This window comes from Aulonocara stuartgranti (genome assembly GCF_965226115.1).
Source record: "Aulonocara stuartgranti genome assembly, chromosome: 2".
Classification (NCBI taxonomy): domain Eukaryota; kingdom Metazoa; phylum Chordata; class Actinopteri; order Cichliformes; family Cichlidae; genus Aulonocara; species Aulonocara stuartgranti.
Window position 1 is genome coordinate 19,449,091 of NC_138940.1, and position 17,374 is coordinate 19,466,464.

At 41.6% G+C, this 17,374-nt stretch overlaps 2 long non-coding RNA genes across 2 annotated transcripts; both read right to left on the reverse strand.

Annotated features, from left to right (window-relative positions):
- Nucleotides 1-11,350: 11,350 nt before the first annotated feature.
- On the reverse strand, nucleotides 11,351-14,420 carry LOC309720487. Its single transcript, XR_014280497.1, has 3 exons — nucleotides 14,330-14,420; nucleotides 14,006-14,163; nucleotides 11,351-13,440 (listed from the first exon to the last, which is right to left on the reverse strand). It is a non-coding gene; the product is annotated as an uncharacterized lncRNA (long non-coding RNA).
- Nucleotides 14,421-14,465: 45 nt separating this feature from the next.
- On the reverse strand, nucleotides 14,466-17,016 carry LOC309720479. Its single transcript, XR_014280493.1, has 4 exons — nucleotides 16,532-17,016; nucleotides 14,906-15,037; nucleotides 14,689-14,788; nucleotides 14,466-14,570 (listed from the first exon to the last, which is right to left on the reverse strand). It is a non-coding gene; the product is annotated as an uncharacterized lncRNA (long non-coding RNA).
- Between the last annotated feature and the right edge of the window lie 358 nt (nucleotides 17,017-17,374).

The following is a 17,374-nucleotide window of genomic DNA, read 5'->3' on the forward strand; positions in this document are numbered from 1 at the left end:
CCAGTTCATCACGGTCCACTCAGTCTGACCAGTCGTACTACTAATGAGGCCATGTGGGTTCAAAATCACTAATGTCATTTATCAGTGAATTTTCAATGTGCTCATTGCAGTACTGTGAACATGTGATGAAATGATGAACAATTTCTCGAATGCCATCTATCAAATTATTGATCATAACGCTCCTATCAGAACTGCTAATATACATAGTCAACCAGCTTGGAGAAGACGATGATAAAGAATCTGCTGGAGAGCTGAGAGAAAATATAGATAAACTACAAACTGGCTTTGAAATTTATAGAAATGTATATAATTGCTACAACAATGAAATAAAATTAGCCAAACAAGCCTACATTTCCCTGCTGACTAACAATAATATAATTCTGCTGTTTTATTCTCATCCATTCAAAAATGACTTAATTCTTCCAAAACTGTGTCAACAGAGTTTCAATCCACAAATAAATGTAACAAATTTGATGCTTTCTTCCAAAGTTTCTAATACAGGTATAATTAGAGGTAATATCTTAGCCTCCTGTAGTACTTTATTTGACATTGTCTCATATTCTGCTCAGTTCCTACATTCTTACCTGTGCAGTCTACAGATCCTGTAGATCTGGAAATATATACATATATATTTATTTGAACAATGAAACAAGTTTTTTTCACCTGTTTACTGAAACATATTCCAATTATAGTTATATATCATGGACATGGACATAATGTGTAGACTGTCAGCTTTCATTTGACAGTGTCCACAAATCAGATGAAGGGTTTAGGAGTTTCAGCTAACATGTGCCACCCTGTTTTTAAAGAAACCAAAGGTAATCGGACAGTTGCCTCAATAACATGCGGCAGGTGAAACAAGCCATCCTTAAGCTGCGGAAAAACTGAAAGCTGACAGAGCATTAAAAGGAGGAAACCCAGAATCTGGTGATGTCCATGAGTTCAAGACTTCAGGCCGTCATTGCCAGCAAAAGGCTTTCAAAAAGTATTAGAAATGAACATTTTATTTTCAGGGGCAAAGAAGATGAATGCAGAAAGGAAGGACATCGAGTTAGGAACCTGAAGATTCTGATTTATAAACAGCCTTTTATTTTGAAATTCACCTTCAATACTAATATGGTAATAAGTCCACAGATGGCTGAGATCTAGTGGAGAAGATTGGTGGTTTTGTCCGGGTGGTGTTTTGAAATTATAAGCAGCTCCTAAAATGCTCTGCACAGGAAATAGATGATTTATATCCATTCTGCTGCTGACTTGTTCAGCCATTGTTTGTGTTTGTGCCTACTATGGATAATTTGTTGGAAACCTGTCGCTTACACATACATTAAGAAAGTCATTACTCAGGTGGAGATCAGCATTGTAAAGCAGCTACAACTCTCTCTCTCTCTCTCTCTCTCACTCACACACACACACACACACACACACACACACACACACACACACACACACACACACACACACATGTGCAGAAACCATATAACTCTCTCACAAACACACAGAAACATCATCTCTGAATCAGCAGGATTTATTTCTGCTTACATGTTAGGAAAAGTTGAGCATTACCTACTGAAGAGCCAAAGGCAGCATTTTAAATGTCTTTTTTAGCTAAAAAGACGAGTCTCCAATATCGTATCTACCTCATTAGTGTCCCCCAAGAGCATATAATGGTTCCTGACCATGGAAGCCAGTAAATATCAGTAACAGATTAAATGCGCACTGCGTATCAAATTACACAGAAGATAGAAGGGAATGAAATATTTTGCCTACCTTTGGCACAAGAAGACTCTTCTTGACAAATACGATTTTTTCAGGTGACAGTATGATGCTGGTTACAGCTGCATTCTTGAAAGGCCCAACAGCAGAGCCCGAGGGTGACACACATTTATCCCCTCACCCTTATTAAACTGTTGGCATCTTTATATAAAAACCCATGTAGAAGTGTAGTAATGGTAATACAAATAGACCAACCATGTTTGGAAACTAGCAGCGCAGTGATACACACAATTAATTGTAAGTGCACACTAATTATTCCCAGAAGTATGCAGAATAACACACTATCAGACACTTCATGGAGAAACCTAAAGAACACAGTGTGTGTCTGAGTGCCTGCTTGTGTGCACATCTATCTTGTTCGGCTGGGGCCTTTAAACATATCTTGCATTAGGAGCGCTGCATATGCACATGTTGGTTGTTGTTGTGCTTTCTCTGCTGTGTTTTTGTTGTTGTTTTTTCTTCAGCCGGTGTCGAAGCAGATTTCCAGTGTTTGCTCTCCCCTCTTTCTCTCCTTCTGTGAACTCTCTCCTCAACTTCTCTTTCTTTCCTCTTTTTCTTTTCTGTCCGTAGTGATTGTAATAACTCAAAAATCCAAATAAAGTTTGAATAAAATATGACTGTTAAGTAGACCATTATGGCAAATGGTCCACTTAGCAAAGTAAAGCATGTTTTGGCCTTCAGACAAAAATTCTGAGGCTACAAAAAAGAAATAAATAAATACTTGAGTAAATTCTTTGATCAGAATGTGTGTCATACCAAAGGCCTGGTGTAGTGAAATGCATATTACATGAATGGCTCTACGTTATGTTTGCCAGTCAGTCTCTGTTATCAGGGTTAGGCTCAAACCTTCCTGTGATTCTGAACTAGATGAGCGTTTAAGAAAACAGATGATTTCTCTTTGCTTTCTGCGCAGCATTTTATGCTGTGTAGTCTTTCCCAGAACACCCACCTGACTTTACACTAACCTGTACACTACTTCATGTGTCATTCAGCACTGTAAAATGACTATGTAATGATTTCATAAATAGTCAGTGTAAAATGGCCAGAGGCAAGTACGCTGGAAGAAACAGCAGCAAGCTACAGTAAATCAGCCTTTATTACACCGTCTCTGTGTAACAACCTGGCAATTTTAATTTATGGTGCACCTCTGTTCTCTTCATTCTCAGGTTATGGAGTGGGCTAGTAAAAGCTTAGATTTGACACCAACTGAAACACTGTGGGAGGATTTGTAAAGGGCAGTAAATGGACACTGAAACATTTTGCATCTGGAGGAATTTTGCATCTACGAATGGTCAAAAATTACAGCCAGTGGATGTAAGTGACATGAGGACTGCATACAAAACATCTTCAAGAGGCTTCTTCTGTTCAACAGAGCAATGGTGGATACTAGTACAAAGCATGTTCTTACTATTTTCCCTAAGAAGAATATATTATCTATTATTTATTTCTTTAGATCAATTGATATTTGTTTACATACTGCCAAAACACAACATCAGTCACCTCAAAGATTTATACTGTAAGATAAAGACACTAAAATAAAGCATGGTCTACGGTGGCCCTTAGAGGTCAAACTGCAACTTATGAAAACACCAGCAAACAGAAAAACTTTCCTCAAATCTTTAAAATTAGCCAATAATTTTCATAGAACTGTTTAGGTCCTGTAAACTACCATTCAAATATTCAGGATTGTTGAATTTATTTTTAAATTACTTTTGGAAAACTCAGAAATACATTCAATATATCTTATGTAGAGCAAAATTGACTTGTTAGGATAAAAAAAACATTATTTGTTCCTGATGTCGTTCCACCATCTCTGGGGAAACAAGGCAGAACACTGCTCATCACTTCAGTATCGAGATGATAAAATAACACATTATGTCAACAAATTGCTTAAACAACCTGATTTGTATTAGAAACAAGCACATATTTTCCTTACCTCACTGGCACACTTATCCATCTGTTGTTTAATTAAGTAAATGACGATTTAAGACTGAATAGGCAACTAATTACTGCAGCTGATTATTCTTGATTACTGCCTGAATGGAAGAGTCTTTGGGATCTCAGGGAGTGGGCATCCCACCACTAACCCCTCATACAGCTTCCCAGTCTAATGCAACCATTAAAATCAAATCATGACTTTCTGTCAGATACCGTAAGACTTTAGAGGTGTTGGTGATACTAACTGCTGTCTCTTGTCATGGGCAAGATGCCCAATTTAAATCTGGCTGTCCTTTAACATTTCGCCTAATCCTTTCTAGTCTGGTTTGCTCTGCCTTGTTCCATTTTCCGCCTCCATGGAGGCAGAAAAATAAAGAGCAAAAATTTTATTTGTATAGCACCTTTCAAGATAAAAATCACAAAGTGCCTCACAGAAAAGATAAAACATAGAAACAGAAATCAAGTCTACAGATCTCAGGCTCAAAGGAAGGGAGTTCCAGAGTCTGGGGGACACAGGTACAAACGCTCTGTCGCCTTTTGTTTTCAGCCTCGTATGTTGGACGACCAGCAGACCCTGATCACATGACCTCAGGGACCTGCTGGGGATGTACAGATGTAAAAGATCTCTGATACAGGTTGGTGCTTGTCCATGTAGATCCCTGAATGTCAAAGTCAAACTCTTGAAGTGGATTCTGAATTTTATGGGGAGCCAGTGCAACTGGATCAGCAGAGGTGTAACGTGGGAGTACTTAGAAGACTTGGTCAGAAGTTTTGCGGCAGACTTGGAGACGATCCACGGAGGCTTTACATAAACACGTGAACAAAGAATTACAATAAGTCAAACGAGATGAGACAAATGCATGGATGACCATTTCTAGTTCTGAGCATGATATAATGGGACTCAGCTTAGCAATATTTTTTAAATGATAAAAACCGGAGCGAACCAATAAATTAGCATGAGTGTCCAAAGTCACAGCTGAATCAAAAGTTACACCAAGGTTCCTGACAGAAGGTTTGGCAAATGTACTGAGAGGGCCTAAGCTATCCATAACCATAAGTACCAATTTTTGGGAGCACAAACACGGACTTCAGTTTTCTGCTCATTTAGCTGAAGAAAGTTATCAGCCATCCATCCCCTAATGGAATCTAAGCACCTATGCAAAATCTGTAGTTTGAAAACATCTTGGGGCTTAAAGGAGACATACAACTGAATATCATCTGCATAGCAGTGATAAGAAATATCTTTAAAAGTGCTCAATAAGTGCTGAATAGGGAGTATATACTGCAAAAACAATGAAGGCCCCAAAACAGAGCCCTGTGGCACACCATATTCAAGAGAAGTCGAAGAGGACCTGTATTTAGAGTTAGCCACAGAAAAAGATCGTTCACACAGATAGCATGCCAACCAGTCCAAAGCAGACCCCGATATACCCACCCAGTGTCTCAGCCTATCTAGCAAAATGTGATGGTCAACAGTATCAAAGGCAGAGGTCAGGTCCAACATCAGCAAGACAGAACAGTACCCTGCATCACAGTTCATCAAGATGTCATAAGCTGCTTAGCAACAACCTTTTTCTAAAATCTTAGCAATGAATGGTAATTTTGAAATTGGTCTGTAGCTGCTAAGAGGCAGCGGACCACTAGCGGACGTGGTATTGGAGCGATGATTTCGTTTTGCCGGTCATGTTCTTCGCCAAAATCCGGAACGACTACCGAAGATAGCCATGTCGTGGAGACCCGCCCGGGGGTCACGGAGCCGCGGACGACCAAAACAGACATGGAGACGGTCATTCATTGAGGACCTGAAAGCGGTCGATCTTTCATTGGACGAGGATGGAGATGTGGCTGCAAACTGAGCCCGTTGGCAATCTCTTGCCTCCCAAAGGAGGAACTAAGTCTAAGTCTAAGTAAACTGTAAGAAGACAACCGTCAAGGTTAGGTTTTTTTAACAGTGGGTGAATAACAGTTCAAGTTCAAGTTCAAGTTGGCTTTATTGTCACTTCAACCATATACATTTAGTTCACAGTGAAACGAAACAACGTTCCTCCAGGACCAAGGTGCTACATGCAACATAAATTTACAACATAAGTTAACACTAAACTAGCTAACTAAGAGGCCTAGTTAGCTGGCTAGCAGAGACAAGATGGACTGACCTAACATAATTACAACATAAATTAACAAAAAACTAACTATCTAAGGAAGACTAGGAAGTAAAGAAGTTAGTGCAAAAATCCAGTAATAATATTGTGCAAAAGAGCATTTACAGGTTGGTGTGTACGATAGTTTGGTGGTGTAGGTCGGTCTGGGTCGGTGTGTTTGTGCTTGTGTTGATTAGTCAGTCTAGACTTGAGGTAGTTAAGTTAAGCTGAGTGATAATGTTGTGTGTGTGCGCGTGTGTGTGTGTTTATCAGTCCAGTCCCTTTTTGTTGAGGAGACGGATGGCTTGTGGAAAAAAGCTGTTGCACAATCTGGATGTGTGTGCCCGAATGCTTTGGTACCTTTATCCAGATGGTAGGAGTGTGAAGAGTGTGTGAGAGGGGTGTGTCCGATCAGCCACAATGCTGGTGGCTTTGCAAATGCAGCGTGTAGTGTAGATGTCCTCAATAGAGGGGAGAGAGACCCCGATGATCTTGTCTGCTGTTCCCACTATCCGCTGTAGGGTCTTGCGGTCCGATATGGCACAGTTCCCAAACCAGACAGTGATACAGCCACTCAGGATACTCTCGATAGTTCCTCTATAGAAAGTGGTCAGGATCGGTGGTGGAAGCTGGGCCCTTCTCAGTCTTCTCAGAAAGAAGAGACGCTGTTGGGCTTTCTTGTGCAGGGAGCTGGTGTTGAGGGACCAGCCGAGGTCCTTCTCCAGGTGGTGAGACACAGCACCTGGTCGTTTGGAGGAGAGGTGGACTTCCTCACCGCCACGTCGTTCTGCCTGTCGAACCGAGCGTAGAAGCTGTTCAGCGCAACTGGGAGGGAGCCGTGGCTCCTGGTGGCCAGGTTTTCACCTGCTTCAGAACCGGTTTTGATCACCTGACGAGTGGTCTGTATGCTGGAATTAGCATAACAGAGATGTGGTCTGAGTAGCCAAGGTGGGGGCGGGGCTCTGCGCTTTATGCGCCGGGCATGTTTGTGTAAACAAGATCCAGCGTGTTTTCCCCTCTCATTGCAAAGTCCACATACTGATGGAATCTAGGAAGCACTGACTTGAGATTTGCATGGTTGAAATCTCCAGCAACAATAAACAGTCCATCCGGGTGTGTATTTTGCAGTTCACTGATCTTTGTATACAATTCCCCTAGTGCTTCCTTAGCATTAGCGCCAGGTGGAATGTACACGCCGATAATAAAAAAAACAGTGGTGAATTCCCGTGGTAAATAAAAAGGTCTGCATCTAACAATCACAAACTCCACCAGCGATGAGCAATAACTAGAAACTAGCACAGAGTTCTTGCACCATTTCGCGTTGATGTAAACACACAAGCCGCCACCGCGAGTCTTACCACACAGAGCTGAGTTTCTGTCGGTGCGAAACGAGGCCAGCCCGTTTAGCTGAATAGCGGCGTCCGGTACTCTGTCGCTGAGCCATGTCTCCGTTAAAACAAAGACACAGCAGTCTCTAACCTCACGCTGTGTAGCCTGCTGGAGTCGGATGTAATCCAGTTTATTATCCAGGGAACAGGCGTTGGATAAGATGATGGACGGGAGAGCCGGCCGGCTAGGGCTTTTTTTAAAAAAAACAAAAAAATAAATAAATAAACACGTTACACACAAAAACGATGTAGCACCAAATTTTGGCTCCGGAGCGGCCGCTGCGTGCTACTGCCGCGCCGCCAGCTGGGTTAGATCAATCAGCATTCTTACAATAACCAGGGACCTGACCAGAAACCAATGAAGTATTGATAATTGTAAGCATACAGGGACTGATTGACTGAAAGACATTTTTAAACAAAGATCCAGGGAAAATATCAAGAGAGCAGCAGGACGCTTTCATCAAATTAACTAATTTGAGCAGCTCAGATAAGGACACAGGTAAAAATATTTCTAAAATAATAGGCCTAGGTGGAGTTGGAGCAGACAAGAGTTACACAGAAGGAGAGATATTGTTCCTGACATTATTAACTTTTGTTCATTCGAGGTAACTAAAACAGACTGAACACTCCTTCAGTCATATATTTTGGGTTTTCTTTTGGTAACCTCAACAGAAAACTAATACGTCTTTACCTCCCCCACTTCTCTCTCTGTGCTCTCACTCTGTTTTTAAAAAAAATATCAATCAAATTCATATTAAAAATAAGAGAACCACATGAGTGAGGGAAAGCACACAGCGCATCAGCTCTCACCTCACTTCCTGCTATCAATTTCAGAGCAATTAGGTCTTGCAAAGGGTTTTAATTTCAGGTGGGAAATTGAATTCTGTCAAGATATGATCTGCATTAAGACATGTTCACAGCCTAACACTATACTCTGCATATCTGTGACTGTATTGTACTGCTTCAGACACTCATCACACACACACGCACACATTCAAAGACCATTTTATCACACTTTGACAGGATGGGATCAATAAGGAGATACTGGGATATATTAATTGATAAAGGAATCTTAATAAGAAAGTCTATAGAAAAGCTGATAAGTGACATAACTGTTAGACAGCCGCAGCTTTTAAACACCAGACCCTGCTGACATGACTGCAAGCCTGCCTAATACAAAAACAGGAAGTAATGACTTAAATAAATATTTTCACATATTTTTAGTTTCCTTTAGGAGTGAGGTGAGTTTGTATGGTGCAGAGAGCATTGCTCAGCATTTTAACACATATGCTGGGGCTGAGAAATTAAAGTGGTCCATTCTCCAAAGCACAATTAGAAACAGTAAAGTATACAACAGCATCACAAAGTCAATCCATCGAGCTTTGTTCACTGAAACACGAAAAGCAATTTCATGGAATCCACTAAATCAAGAACACTGTCAGAGAACAGTTGTGAAAAAAATGCTATAAAGCAGTAATTTAAGAGGATGATTAGCACCCACTTTTTCTGAGGGGAGGGCAGAGTATTTTGCAGTGGATAGTAGTGTCACGTTGTTTTAACACCTCAACCAGAATGAGACCACCATTGTTGAAGAGAATAAACATTTAACAACAGTCAGTCACAATATAACCACGTCAAATAAAACACTGCCTCTGAACTAATGTGACTTCATTATGCGAGATCTGATTTATCTCCAGTGACAATGGTGTGATGGAGAAAGTAGGTTCTCAAGGTGGAACAGCTTTAAGATCCATCCATCCAGACCTCCCTGGCTGGGGAGAGGGAGGTCTGGGCCTCTTTGCTTAGGCTCTTTGCTTAGGCTGCTGCCCCCGCGACCCGGCCTCGGATAAAGCGGATGACGATGGATGCATCGTCATCCGAGGCCGGGTCGCGGGGGCAGCAGCCTAAGCAAAGAGGCCCAGACCTCCCTCTCCCCAGCCACCTCCTCCAGCTTATCCGGGGGAATACCAAGGCGTTCCCAGGCCAGCCGAGAGATATAATCTCTCCAGCGTGTCCTGGGTCTGCCCCGGGGCCTCCTCCCGGTGGGACATGCCTGGAACACCTCACCCAGGAGGCGCCCAGGGGGCATCCTTGTCAGATGCCCGAACCACCTCAGCTGGCTCCTTTCGATGTGGAGGAGCAGCGGCTCTACTCTGAGCCCCTCCCGGATGGCTGAACTTCTCACCCTATCTCTAAGGGAGAGGCCAGCCACCCTTCGGAGGAAGCTCATTTCTGCCGCTTGTATCCGCGATCTCGTTCTTTCGGTCACTACCCACAGCTCGTGGCCATAGGTGAGGGTAGGGACGTAGATCGACCGGTAAATTGAGAGCTTCGCTTTTACACTCAGCTCCCTCTTCACCACGACGGACCGGTGCAGCGTCCGCATTACTGCAGCTGCACCGGTCCGTCTGTCGATCTCCGGCTCCCTTCTCCCATCACTCGCGAACAAGACCCAGAGATACTTGAACTCCTTCACTTGGGGCAGGAACTCATCCCCAACCAGAAGTGGGCACTCCACCCTTTTCCGGCTGAGAACCATGGCCTCAGATTTGGAGGTGCTGATCCTCATTCCCGCTGCTTCACACTCGGCTGCAAACCGTTTCAGTGCGAGCTGGAGGCCCTCACCCGATGAAGCCAACAGAACCACATCATCCGCAAAAATCAGAGATGAGATCCTGAGGCCACCAAAGCGAAAGCCCTCCGCCACTTGGCTGCACCTAGAAATCCTGTCCATAAAAATTATGAACAGAACCGGAGACAAAGGGCAGCCCTGGCGGAGCCCATCACCCACCGGGAACGAGTCTGACTTATTGCCGGCAATGCGAACCAAGCTCTTGCAACGGTTGTATAGGGATCGAATGGCCCGTAGCAATGGGCCAGACACCCCATACTCCCGCAACACCTCCCACAGGACACCCCGAGGGACACGGTCGAATGCCTTCTCCAAGTCCACAAAACACATGTAGACTGGTTGGGCAAACTCCCATACACCCTCAAGTATCCTCGAGAGGATAAAGAGCTGGTCCAGTGTTCCGCGACCAGGACGAAAACCGCATTGTTCCTCCTGTATCCGAGGTTCGACTAGCGGACGAACTCTCCTTTCCAGCACCCTGGCATAGACTTTCCCAGGGAGGCTGAGGAGTGTGATCCCCCTGTAGTTGGAACACACCCTCCGGTCCCCCTTCTTAAAGATGGGGACCACCACCCCGGTCTGCCAGTCCACAGGTACTGCCCCTGATCTCCACGCAACATTGCAGAGGCGTGTCAACCAGGACAGCCCTACAACGTCCAGAGCCTTCAGGAACTCGGGGCGGACCTCATCAACACCAGGGGCTCTGCCACCAAGGAGTTGTTTAACTGCCTCAGTGACCTCGCCCCCGGAAATTGGCGGGTCATTCCCCTCATCCCCAGACTCTGCTTCCTCCTCGGAAGACGTGTCAGTGGGATTAAGGAGGTCCTCGAAGTATTCCTTCCACCGCCTGACAATTTTCTCAGTCGACGTCAGCAGCGCTCCACCAGCACTATACACAGTGCAGGTAGAGCACCGCTTTCCCCTCCTGAGACGCCTGACGGTTTGCCAGAATCTCTTCGAGGCAGTCCGAAAGTCTTTTTCCATGTCCTCTCCGAACTCCTCGCACACCCGTGTTTTTGCTTCAGCCACTGCCCGAGCCGCATTCCGCTTGGCCTGTCGATACCTGTCGGCTGCCTCCGGAGTCCCACAGGCTAACCAAGCCCGATAGGACTCCTTCTTCAGCCTGGTGGCTCCCTTTACCTCTGGTGTCCACCATTTGGTTCGGGGATTACCACCACGGTACACTGTAAAAAAAAATCTGTCAAATTTACGGTAAAATACCGGCAGCTGTGGTTGCCAGGAATATACCGTGTAAAAAATGTGGAATCTGTAAAAGACAATACGGTATACTGGTTTTGTAACCCTAATTTTTAAGGTAGACAACGTATTATTTTACCAAAATCATGATAGAAAAAAACAAATATATTTGTCAATTATACAGCAATTTAATGTAAAAAATGCAACTTTCCATAGCTTTTTACGGATATTTGCAGTAAAAAAAAGTTATAATATAATAATATTTACAGTAATTTGTTGTTAATTTAACAGTAATAGGATAGACCCTATTATTGTAAATAACTGTAAAAATAACAGAAATATGTTAAACCTTATTAAAACCTTTGACAGTAAAAAACACAGTGAAATTGTATAACAAATTACAGCATTTTATTTTGACCAGATACATTTTACGGTAAATTCCTGGCAACCACAGCTGCCGGTATTTTACCGCTAAAAATACAGTACAATATGAGGAACATAAATGGTTTACCGTACATTTTACATTTGCAACCGCTAAATATAGAAAAATCTAAAGATGCTCATATACAACCAAGGTAGAGAATATTACTGATAAACAATGAGAAAATTTGACATACCATTTGAAAACAGACTAAACATATTAGGGCTGAACGATATATCGCATTTGCGATAATATCGCAACAGGATCAAGTGCAATTTTCTAACCGCAAAGGCTGCGATTATACTCTGGACATGTCCAAATTCATGGGCTGCATCCTCCTGAGGCCGCATTTGTAGACCGATTACGTCACAGCGACGCGCCGAAGGCTGTCCAAATTACTACCATATCCCAGAATTCATAGCGCGGCCCAGCCAAACTCCAGTTTCCAACAATGGCGGCCGCTACTAAGTTTTAAAATTACTCATACTAATCTTTCTGGGTCACAAAATAAACTTTTAACATATTTTCAGGCGAGAAAGTAGTTGTGTAAACATCAAATATCTGCTCGGTTTATCAAGATATCCCATATTTGCAAAAGTGCTTCGACGTTTTCAGAGGCGTCTGCTACCCACCAGCTCGACAGCTAGCCGGGAGCTCGAGGGTTACTGATGCGGCCGAGAACGGCACATCATTTTCAGATCACCGCGGAGTTTCGCTGCTCGGGTTAAACGTAATATATAAGTCACTTAGACAACCTAAAAATGTTATTGTTGGGCTTTTTTCAGTGTTTTGTTTGTTCGTGAGTAAATCGGTTTGGCTGAGATTAAAGTTATTAGATTAGATAAAATAAAACTTTATTAATCCCCCGGGTGGGTTCCTCCTTGGTTTTCACACAGCTGACTAAACGTCAAACAGAAAACTTATTAAACAGAAGTATGAGACAGTCGAGAATTTACGCCAGTGTCTGGTTATATTTTAGATAGCAAGAAGCAGACGGCCGAGTTTAATAAACTCCACCGAGACAGCGGTGACGCTAATCAGAAGGCTAGACCGTCCAATTTCACGCCTTTAAATTTTAAAGGCGTGTTTGTGTGTGTGTTTATACAATTGCTATTATGTTTGCACTTTATGTGTAATGTTACTGACTGCAGAGATCAGTAAGATGTGTGTATTTTTTATTTATTAGTTTTATTTATTTAATATTATTTTTTAATTGAATGACTGTCTAGTAGTTCACAGATGTCGAAAAACTGAGTGTGGTAAAGCCACTGATTTTGTTTATGTATATTTCTGCAATCTGCACATTGTACTGACTTTCATTTTAATGTTTACACCAGGGTTCCTTGTCAGCACTTTATGCTCAGATGTTTGTAAGCTAAAAATAAACTATTGTGTATGTTCAAATATACTGTTGTGATTGAAGAAGTTAAATAAAAATGTCAGTCATCAATTCATGCATCACCTCATGTCATCATAACAGAGGTCTGTCTTCCAGGAAAGAACAGTTTAAAATTAATGTAATATAGTATTGGCCATACTATATGATGTATTGCTTGTCTTTGTTTAATAATACAGAAGACAAAGACCTTAAAAAATAATCGCATATCGCATCGCAATCGCAATATTGGGGCAAAAAAAAAATCGCAATTAGATTATTTTCCATAATCGTTCAGCCCTAAAACATATCATTTTCTCTATTCCTACAAAACAGCATAGATCTTGAGAATACAGCATGTGTCCATATATATGGCTGGTAATCCATGGAGGAATGAATAAACATGAAACAAAATATTACCTGCCCCTGACCTATCAACAGTAATGAGTCACTGGGTCCTGCCTTGGTGAAGGAAAGGACTCGGTGGAGTTTCTAATGCGCATGGTGTTGAAGATACAAGCTCTGCAGGAGTACTTCAATGTCCATCAGGAGTTCACTTTGGAGTGGCAGGATCCCCTCTGCAGCAAAAAAAATGGACAAAGTTTGATCAGTGCTTGAGCAAAATGCACAGAAATGAACAAAACGTGCTGCCAAAAACAGATCTAATGATAAATGATTTCTTAAGTGTAAAATATACAGTTCTTAAAGGATAGCTATTGTCAAAATGCAACCTGGGCTGTTTTTTTTTGTTGTTGTTTTTTACTGTAAACGAGACAAACATATATCTAAAAGCATAATTACGACAAACGAGCCGTTTTTGAGATTGACCGTGATTTTATTTTGTGGTCAATAGCCAGTGAATGGGAATACTAGGGGGCCGGGGCATAAATTTGAGCACATCAAAATCGATACAGTAAAAAACAAAAAAAACAAAAAAAAACAGCCCAGGTTGCGTTTTGGCAATAGTTATACTTTAAATCTTGAAGTTAATGGCTGAATGCATGGTGATGAGACCTATCATTCAATCTACATTTTATAGCGTATGAAACTGCTCACCTGGACATGAACCTGAGCTCGGCTGATTAAGATTAGTGTCTCCTGTCCATCTTTCTTTAGCAAAACTTGAATAATACCACTGCTTACCTCTCATTGAATCTTTGGGTGCAGACTTAATTGAAGAGCCTCGTATAAACAGGCAGGGTGTGATGTTTAGGGAAACCAAAGAATACAGCCGCCATCATTTCTGCCAGAAGACTCATGGGGTGCAACGAAGCTTTCATTGTGGACTGGCTAGATACCTTCTGCATTCAGAAAGAAAACAAGAAGGGCATACACCATAAACAATAATAACTGACAAAAATAATGAGACAAGAAATTAAAGTAACAAAATAAGTGCAAATCAAGTTTCCCTGTGTTGCAGTGTAGCTGAATGTTTTTCAACAATTTGATTTACGGTAAAACACATACCAAATATTTCCAGCCAAGGTTTGTTTCAATCTTCAGCATGTTTTTCCTGCCATTGTCTTGAAACTGTTTCATCTGTCCCTCTCATTTGATGCCGTTTACAAAAACAAAACAGCAATATTGTAAAGGGAAAAAGGAAAATTAATTTAATGGGGGAAAAAAAGATTATGACCTGAAATCTCACCATTTCCTGAGAGTCACAGGTCCTTTGAGTATCCTTATGGTTTCTGCTCAAATTCAGTGTCTGAAAAGGGCAGGAACAAAACAAACCTTTTTAATCATAATAAAGACAAAATAAGATTTAGAGACAGACGACAAAGAAATGTGTAAAATATCTTCTTGAATCTGTTTACTTTACTAACCTTGAAAGAGACTCTTGGGTCTTAGCTGTGCCACCACCCTTAAACCTTAAAACAGATGGAGACGATATGCTGGCCTGGCTTGAAATTTCCATATTTGGTGCTGTAAAACAATATCACAAACAATAGATTAATTGTACTTTTTGGACCTTGGCCAAAGCATAATCGAAAAAACAGAAAGCCCTTCATGGCTATTGTGCAATGAAATCATAATACTTACTGGTTTGTTTCTCAGATGTCTCCACTCCTAATGATTGTAGTGCCTCCAGTACAATTTCAAGGATTGAGGCAGACAGGTCCGGCAGCACCTTAGTAATGGAACTCCTTATGCTGTCCCCCATTTCCAAGATGTCTGATAAAAGAATGTGAATAAAGGTCAATTTACACCAAGTGGTACCTTTGGTCTTAAAATATGAAGCTGATCTTGCTTGATACTACACTTTTATACAGTGTTTCGTAAGTACCAAACTAACAGCACCATTATTGTGACAGCACACTGTGTTTCAATGGAACCATTTGGTACCCATACTTCATGTAAGATGTTAATGGATAGAAATCAATTAAGTCAGTGGGTTTTGACCAAAAAAATCATTTTATTTAAAACAGCTTACTATCACTTATGTCACACAGAACATCAGCAGGAGGCTCAGTAGAGGGCTCTTCTGATTTCTGCCACAGATCAGACTCTAGCAGACATCTCAAAGTCTCTCTTAAAGGCACATAATAGGCAAACCTATCTTTTCTGTTTTCATCTCTCCCTAAAAATATTTTCTTTGGTTCCACATAGTTGAAGGCTTTTTTAAAGATCTGAGCTCTGGAGTGCACTGTCCTCAATGGCCCGGTATGACATGCAGAAAAAAGATCATAGCTTTTGACAGACTCGCAGACTTTATTGATGTCCTCCTCTGATAATGATGTGTCATCTTTTAACAGTGATGCAAGTTTACCCAAACTGTATGTCTGTCCCAACTCATGCATGTTCTGCATTTCCTCTACAATGTTCTGTATGGTTGAAGCAGGCAGTAGAAACTGACCCTGCAATTTTAAGTAGAATAGTGAAACGTTTCTCAGAAAAAGATCACAGAATTCAGGGGGCATTTCCATGTTATCTTCATCTGTAATAGACTGTGCAGCAGGCTCGGAAATCAAGGGTACAAAGTCATCTGATGTGGTTGGAACAGATGATGATTGACATGCAGACTCTCTATATAAATCACCAATGCTGCTGTCTGAAAACTCTGTGTTTACGTGACATGTGAGCAGCAAAAGATGATTTAACTCTAAAGGTATTTGTGCATCCTCTTACTGGACAAGTGACCACGTGTCCTTCCACAATATGGCTCTTCAGATGAGCTATTAACTCTTTAGAGTTCTGACACTGACGTTCACACATCGCCATTGCACATGTAAACGAAGAAACCACCACCACACCAGTGACATGGGTGGGGGCAGAGTGTCTTCGGTAAAAATGAGCCTTAAACGCGCCATACCTGGTGTATGTCTGCTTGCAGCCTGCTTCAATACACCGAAAGAAACAATGTGGCTCATTCCGATGCAGTTTACAATGAAGCACGCAGCCCCTTGATGACTGAACTACCTTACCACAGAAATTACACGTTAACATAACTCCATGTACTTTGGTAATTCCTCCCTAGCGAATTAAGCACGCCATATACAGAAACTAATCCAGAGCAATGCTTCCCTCGCAACAGTAATGCTAACTCAACTCACAAATGCTAACTAAATTCACAACCTCACTCATAAAAAACGAACTGCTAAAATTATCTATAAACGCTGGGCTGGTGGATTTTTATAACAGAGATAACTTGAAGTTGCATGTACTCACCTCACCTCGAACTAATTGTAAGCTGCCAGGATGTCTACAAATTCCGAAGATGCTGTGGTCCAAGCAGCAATAAATGGCGCTAATATACGAGTTCAAAACTGTGTCCGTTAGCGAAGCCAACTTGAGTCTCCTGCATGAAAAAAAAGAGCGGTTGGCACACAGCTCAGCAGCGCGCCACGCTATTGGTCATTTTCAGGTGACGTCATCCCGCAATGTAACGTCGCTCTTTGTTTCTTTAGGAGGTTCGAATTTGATCAGAAGTCACGTCTGCAGACCGCTGCAGCCACGTCTTGCCTTGCTTCCCCCTTTTTTGGTGAAATGGTTCGCTCATACTGCACAATGTTGCTACCAGATTTTTTTTCTCTGCAATTCGAACGTAAAACGTCTGTACACACAGTTTACCAGCAGTTTAGCTACCAATCAACAGCGATCACACAAATTCAAAATTTAAGGCCGACCCACTTAAGGTGGTCTGATAATATGGCGTGAAACACAACAACATAAAGTTGTTTTAAAATAATGATTAAAAAAGATTATTGAAATCAATTTTATTCACAACCATAAACTTTATTTTTAACATCTTCTTTTGCTGTTGATTTTTTTTATCAGAAGGTTAACAATGATATACTGCAGGCCTAACTTTTAATCTGTATATCAGTATCTGAATTTAAAAAAAAATAAAAATACTATCAGTTTTATTGTCTTTCACTGCTGATATTTGCTTTTTTTTAATGGTATGTACTGGTTGTATTATTACGGTGGACCCTATTTTTTAACATCTTGTTTCTGTAAAAATGAATGTTTTTGTTTGCTTAAAAATCTACAGCTTTATACTGTGAATTC